This window comes from Rhipicephalus microplus, chromosome 3 (genome assembly GCF_043290135.1).
Source record: "Rhipicephalus microplus isolate Deutch F79 chromosome 3, USDA_Rmic, whole genome shotgun sequence".
NCBI classification, from domain to species: Eukaryota; Metazoa; Arthropoda; class Arachnida; order Ixodida; family Ixodidae; genus Rhipicephalus; species Rhipicephalus microplus.
Genome location: NC_134702.1, coordinates 241,804,846 through 241,812,834, shown reverse-complemented (window position 1 = coordinate 241,812,834; position 7,989 = coordinate 241,804,846). Strand labels below are relative to the sequence as shown.

The window sequence follows — 7,989 nt, the reverse complement described above, 5'->3', positions numbered from 1 at the left end:
AAGATGACGACAAGGAACGCTCTGCATACCAAGGAGTTCGTCGTGTTGCAGAGGACACGCAAAATGAAAGCCAAGACATCGGTTAGTGAGTTCAGCTGCAACTGCGTACAATACAGCTGTTGGTCAAGAAAAAACACCAGGTATAGTTGGAAGAAGCAAAGAAAAACTGCAAGGATATACTATGGAGTCGCTGCGTCAGCAGACAATCAAAGGGCACTCAACTGGGTAGCCTGGAGTATAGTCTAAAGTTCCTGGGAGGGAAAACATCAAATTGCTTGCTCATGCAAGCTTGTGCAACCATACAGAGGCTGCTAGAGCGTGTATCTCAACATGCCCAAGCAAACGGATCTTTAGCAAGTACGTATTGAAGGAGTACTGACACAGTTCTGAGGCTTAGCAAAATAGACATTTTTTTTCGTTCCTTGGTATATATCAGTGTTAACACTCTCCACACACTGGAGTTAGCCAACACATAAATTTTTCTCTTTGATTCTTTTTTAAGTGTTTGTCACCTAGCACCCCCCATCCTGCAATAGACATTATCTCAACAAGTCAACACAGTTCCACCTAGTTTACCAACTCAGCATCTTCAATGCAGCCTTAATCACAAAAATCACAGACTGGGTCGCTGGAGACCGCACGAATCATTGTTTACATCTACCACTAGCAAATGGCAGATCTGCCGCTAGTACATCACGAATCGCTGTCTAAAAGTGACATCACTGAGCGGCCGTCCCTTTGATATTCAAACCAGAAATGTCTGATTTAAGGTAGCAGTTCTAAAGATATGTGCAATGTATCCCAGGCACAATACTACTCTTTTAAGTGTTCTCAAAACCTGTGTACTTATTTATGCAACAATCCCAAAATTTCAAAATTTGTGTCAGTACTTCTTTAAAGGGGTCGTGAAACGTCCTCCAAAAGTTTTCAACTACATGTGTATTCAGAATCCTGGCCATTCATTTAATACTAAACCTCGACTTGTTTGATGTCTGGGTTCGCTGAATTACTAAAAAAGGGCAATTTCAGTTTCCCCGCTCACGTTCCTGTCAATTGCACAGTTGACGTCATTTAAGACAGCCAATGAAAAGTCTCTTTCGTCGACAAAACATGGCGACGCAGCGATGTTTTTGAGTTTTAGTTGACCGTGGTTTCTTGGTTTGTAGCATCACACTGTTTAGATTGTGGTGCCGGCAACACCATAACATCGTGGACACTCAGTGTGCGATGGCTTATCTCTCTGAACTACAGCGTCGTCTGCTCGAGCGGAGTTGGCTCTTGGGCTTTGAGCCGTACGCCGACGCACCCATGCGGGTGCGAGACCGGCCATCGTCAGCGCAAGATAGCGGCAGTGGCGACGATAGTGGAAAAGACTGCGCCGTGGAGGCACCCGTATCGAGACCACGTGGAAAAACCTCCGCTAGCAGAAGCCCCGACCACGACCCTCCTGAACACGATCGGCTCGAAAATACGCGCTGGTACGTTCAAGTCTTGAAGTCTATGTTGAGCAGCAGGCCACTGTGTGCAATCGCTAATCTAACTATTCTAATAGGTGTACCTGCAGACAGTGCGTGCCGATGCCCACCACTCTTGAGAGCATCTGCTGCCGCAAAATCCAGGCAGCGATTCGAAGGCAGCCATCTGGATGCATTACAGAGCACCCGGATTTTCACACGTTGTGCCTTGACGAGGTAGTGCTCGGCGTAGTCCTTCAAATGTTTGAAGGCCATGGGCTGCTAGTCGAGGAAACAGGGTAAGCAGCTCGCACAAAGGTAGCACAGCATGAAGAAATGACCGCCTGATATCGCTCTTTTTCAAATGATGCTGTGCGAGAGTGTGTTCGTGAAAGTTTTAACTTCTTTGTGATCGCACACATCGTGGCTTAGAGAAATGAGTCAATGAGTTAGCGTCATGCCTCACGAAGTGCCGACTGCGAAACACGTCAGTGCGAGCAAGATAATAAGTCTCGATCGTTACGCCTCCCACCCCCCCCTTCCCACACACACTTTATTTATTTTTTATGTCATAAGACGCGGCCGAGCAGTTCGTTTGACCACCCAAGTTTACTGCTCGGTCTAATTCACGACTAAACGCCAAAAGGAAATGTGTCTCGTGGCATGTGTGAATTTCCGATCGCTGTACAGAAGGGCACTCACTCACTTGAGATATCTCAACGGCCTGATAATAATGAAAATAAGTAGGCCGCAGTCCGGACACATTACCTTGATTTATTTTCCGTCCATCGCCAATGGAGCAGCACTTGCCCCGCTGCGGTGGTCTAGTGGCTAAGGTACTCGGCTGCTGACCCGTAGGTCGTGGGTTCGATTCCCGGCTGCTGCGGCTGCATTTCCGATGGAGGCGGAAATGTTGTAGGCCCGTGTACTCAGATTTGGGTGCACGTTAATGAACCCCAGGTGGTCGAAATTTCCGGAGCCCTCCACTACGGCGTCTCTCATAATCATATGGTGGTTTTGGGACGTTAAACCACACATATCAATCAATCATTAGTGGTTCGTGATGGCATCGAGGTTGGCGGGGATCGATGCACCTCTGAAACAGGCTGTGTTCATGGAAGTGATGGCCACTCTTCACGAGGTGGGAGTCTTGACCCTGATTCTGTTTTCGGTGTATCCGTCGTCACAGAGCTTGACGATGGGGGGCCAGTTCTTCTTGCTTGAGATGACGGGTCTGTATCGGCAGATGTCACGTTGTGTGATGATCTTCTGCGGTGACGCCGACGTCGCCTGACAGTAGCAGCGGCTTCCCTGTGTGTTGAATTGTCGCGCACCATGCGTTTCAGGTACTCGGCTGCTGACCCGTAGGTCGCGGGTTCGATTCCCGGCTGCTGCGGCTGCATTTCCGATGGAGGCGGAAATGTTGTAGGCCCGTGTACTCAGATTTGGGTGCACGTTAATGAACCCCAGGTGGTCAAAATTTCTGGAGCCCTCCACTACGGCGTCTCTCATAATCAAATTGTGGTTTTGGGACGTTAAACCCCACAAATCAATCAATCAAATCAATCATCAATGGAACAGCACTTGGGAAGATGATGCAATAGTAAATGTCAAAACAATGGGCACAAGCTGTCTTATTTCACAGGAGGCTTTACATAAAGCTGGATACAGTAAACGAGCATACTTTTCAAGTCCATAATAATCACCATCCTAACACTCATTGTGTTCTTTGCCAAATATCTGTTATGAACCCGCATTAGGTGATAGTGTATAAGTGTTGTAGGCATAATTTGTTATTATGCTTACAACGTAATCTATAATTCGTTTCCATAAAGACACCTACTTTCTGATCTCATTGCAGCCACCCATCATTTGTAGGGTAACGACTTTTCCTCTTAAATGCATCATTTTGAGTGTGTAACGTGTAATCGAGGCTGCATGTGAAGCAATATGTCGGCAGGAAAAAAAAAATGTAGGCTATAGAGTGAGTTAGAAAGCAAATTTAGAGCATAGTTACACTCATATCACTCTGGAATAGCAACTCATCGAATAAGCTTTGAAATTTTAGGAGCAGTTTATTTTTCTTATCAAACTATAGTAAATAAATGTTATGAATGCTTAGCACAGGGGAAGCTAGAAGTGCTGTTCTATTGAGATGATCATGAGAATATATAGGCCTCTAAATGACAGGCCTAGGACAACAACACTCAAAGAATCGCCAAGTCACGTTGCCGGACAACTTGGTTTAGATTCATAATTCGTATCATGTATCCACCACGACAGGGATAGATGAGAGGGCGACACACACATGACGCTAACTTGCAATTAGTGGTTTTATTGCAATCACACTTGCGATTTATGCAATAATAGTACATCCAAAATGGTATTATTTTCCAATAAAATTGTTGAGGGTCCTACAGGCGAAAGCTGCACTATACAGCTTGAATTTGCTTGAAGACACTCACGTGGTGGCAGTACCACTAAAAGCAGCATACATACATATGTTCACTGTATATCTAAATACACTATTTCAGTGCAACTGAGAAAATAGAACATCCCGAATAACACACACAAACACACTGTATCTTGAACAAAATATTGATCAAATGCATTTGCACATCAGAAATAGTGGTAGTGATAACACTAAAAAAAGCACTAAAATAAACATGGTTGATATACAATGGTATTATACGTGCATTGTTCTTTGAAACATTTGAGCGTCAATAGAAGGAGAACAATCTAAAAATGCAAGAACTGTTTCGTTTTATTTATGCCTTTTATTTATTATTTATTTATTTATTTATTATTTTATTTATTTATTTATGATTTGTAAAACTGCACTCCGTTTTTTTGCACGTCTAATTAGTTGCAGTTGTAGTGGAGCATACGCACCAACGCGTATGCGCCTTCGGAAGACAACGAAAAGCCCGTGCTCTGCTTGCGCAAGAGTTTGTGCCGCCTCTGCCAGACTTGCCGTACGCCCACTTTCCGTTGCGACCTCGCTGCGACTTCTCGGCTCGAATAAACGTCATCACATTTGGTGGAGGTGCTGAGATCCCCAAGAAGACCTGGAGCTCCGCTCTCGCAAGTTGCCTGAAAGACTACCTCTGACTAGTCTGCTTTCCAACAGCAAAGGTATATCTGCATGGTCACCTGCATGTGACGACGCATTTCACCAGCTGCGCCGCCTGCTGACCTCGCCACCTATTCTTCGCCACTACGACCCCACTGCTGCCACAGAAGTTCACACTGATGCAAGCGGCGTTGGTCTTGGCGCAGTTTTGGCACAACGGAAAGGCACCCAAACCGAATACGTAGTCGCTTATGCAAGTCGCGCTCTTAAGAAGGCTGAATTGAATTACTCTGTGACAGAGAAGGAGTGTTTGGCCATAATCTGGGCGCTTACGAAGTTTCGCCCGTACCTTTACGGCCGTCCTTTCGACGTGGTCACAGACCACCACGCTCTATGTTGGCTGTCCTCCTTGAAAGACCCGTCCGGACGTCTGGGCCGTTGGGCACTTCGATTGCAAGAATACGACATCCGTGTCGTATATCGTTCCGGTCGCAAGCATGCGGACGCCGATGCACTTTCCCGATCGCCATTAACACCAGATGTGGCTTCTCTGTCACCCCCTTTTACCACCTTGTCACCACTCGACAGCACCGACATGCTTTCGGAGCAGCGTAAAGACCCATACCTTGCCTTGTTAGTCGACTACCTTACCGATCCGTCTTCTGTCCCTTCCACGAGAGCGCTGCGCCGGCAAGCAGCCCACTTTGCCTTACGTGACAACATTCAGTACCGCCGCAACTACACGCCTGGTGGTCGGAAGTGGCTCCTTGCTGTCCCAACTCATATGCGCTCTGACATCTGCATGAATTTCCATGCAGATCCCCAAAGTGCTCACGCAGGTGTCCTGAAAACCTACGAAAGGCTGCGCCATTGCTATTACTGGTGAGGAATGTATCGTTTTGTGCAGAAATACGTTCAGTCTTGCACCACTTGCCAACAGAACAAAAACATCTCCGCGGCACCTTACTGGCATGTTACAGTCGCTCCCGTGCCCGGCTCGCCCATTCGACCGCGTGGGTATAGACCTCTATGGCCCCCTCCCATATAGTAGCTCTGGAAACCGGTGGATTATTGTCGGAGTCGATCATCTGACACGCTACGCTGAGACTGCAGCTCTACCGGCAGCGACCGCCCACGAAGTTGCACTCTTCATTCTCCGCAGCTTCATTCTACGCCATGGTGCTCCGCGGGAATTACTCAGTGATAGGGGTCGAGTGTTCCTGTCGGAGGTCATCCAAGCTATCCTCGCTGAATGCAACATTATCCACCTTAAATCTACCGCATACCATCCACAGACAAATGGTCTTACTGAGCGGTTCAACCGCACACTTGGCGACATGCTGAGGATGTACACCTCCTCCGACCACACTAACTGGGACGCTGTATTACCCTTTGTTACCTTCGCTTATAACACCGCGACGCAAGCGACTACCGGTTTTTCCCCGTTCTTTCTATTGTACGGCCGCGAACCTTCCCACCCACTCGACACTATACTACCGTACCGCCCTGATGCATCTGAGTGCTCCCCGCTTTCGGAAGTCGCCAGATACGCTGAAGACTGCCGTCAGTTGGCTCGGTCTCTGACAAGTGAGGCTCAAGGTCTACAAAAGACTCGACACGACGACGCTCACCGCATAGCTCCTACATTTCGTGCTGGCTCCCTTGTGTGGCTCTGGGTGCCCCCGCACGTTCCTGGCCTGTCTTCTAAACTTCTGGCCCGGTACCATGGTCCGTACCGTGTCATTGACGCGACCTCCCCGGTGAATTACATCATCGAGCCATTAACACAATCACCAGATTTGCGCCGTCGAGGACGCGAGACCGTACACGTCGACCGTCTCAAGCCCTACTACGACCCCCTCATTGTGTGCCTACTCCCTGAGTCGCCAGGATGGCTACCCTTCACCCCGGGGGTATTGTAGTGGAGCATACGCACCAACGCGTATGCGCCTTCGGAAGACAACGAAAAGCCCGTGCTCTGCTTGCGCGAGAGTTTGTGCCGCCTCTGCCAGACTTGCCGTACGCCCACTTTCCGTTGCGACCTCGCTGCGACTTCTCGGCTCGAATAAACGTCATCACACAGTGTTTTTCCTTTCTAATATTTATTTAGTAATGAGGGTATGCTAAGCCTCAGTGACTGCATGAGATAATTTGTGCTCTTGTATGGTACGGACCACCTGTCTTGGCTATGAGTGCATGAGGAACTTTTTCTCATTAAAAATGAGTTGATAATGATGTAGGACAAAATTGATGGAGAAATTTGTGTTTGTGAGGAACAGTCAGACGTATTATATTACGTTTTGAAAATTTGGTACACTGGGATGAAAATACGGTGCGTTCACTATTTGTTGAAGCACACGATTTAGAACTTGAAGTGCGTGAATATTACCTTTTGTGGTAGTCATGATTCATCAGGGTTCAGCTACATGTGACGAATTACAGGCAATGAATTGTCAAAATGACTTTTCTTTCACCATTCCAAAGACAGGCTTACCACGACAGCTCACAAATTGCCAAAATATTTTTTCCCTTAGTGCACTGTATGAATCGAGTTTCTCTTTGACCTTCCTTTTTCCAGAAGGGTGTTCTACATCACGCTCAAGGAGCATACCACCGCATTGGCACGTGCAGATGAATGGCACCAAGAACAAAGTTTCATTGCTGCTTCCTGATGTGCCATTCATACAACCTTTCTTATGCAGAAGGTTCAATATGACCATCAGGTTTGTGTGCCTGAAAACTGTTGCCTTTAGGCATTAGACTGGCCACAACAGCTGATTGCAGTCATGCTACAGTTTTTCTTTGTCTTCTCATCTTTCCAACCATCCTCACAATGTTGTGCAACTCAGTTGACTGCACTGCTAAGAAAAAAATTCACGGTGGATCAATTCATTTGGCTTGGAAACGAGGTTGGAGGTAGACAAAGAGATGCCTGTAATGCTACTGAACTTCAACTCAGCTTCACGCCAATTCATTTTTCAGTTTCTCTGGCCTAAAGGGTCACTTTATACACTAAATATGCTGGAAGGAAATGATGACTGTTGCTCTTCCTCTCTTGTTGACAGGCAGTACCGCTACATTGGCTACAGACAGCTTGCACACTGGCTTTGGGGACGCCTGGGCAGATATCATGGGAAGGTGCTCCCTGCTTGTGCTGTACACCAAATAAGAAAGAGATTTCCATCTGAAACGTTTACTGGTTTCCAGTATGCACACAATTAATAAGCCTTTTCAATAAAAAAATGGTACAGAAGTCTAATGACTTGAATTTTGTAAAGGTGTACTGCAAATGAAAGGATTTCAAAAAGTAACATGCCTAGGAAACCACTATTATTCAAAATGAAAATTGCATCACTTCACTTTATTTCTTTGTTTTTTTGTATACATATTTATATTATTTTTAATGTGCTTATACTGCCTATGAAGCATATGTTTGAACAATAAATATATTTGTGCACTTTG

General features: G+C 46.4%; 1 pseudogene; it reads left to right on the top strand.

Annotated features, from left to right (window-relative positions):
* Window positions 1-246: 246 nt before the first annotated feature.
* LOC119159851 (uncharacterized) lies at window positions 247-7,989 on the top strand (annotated as a pseudogene).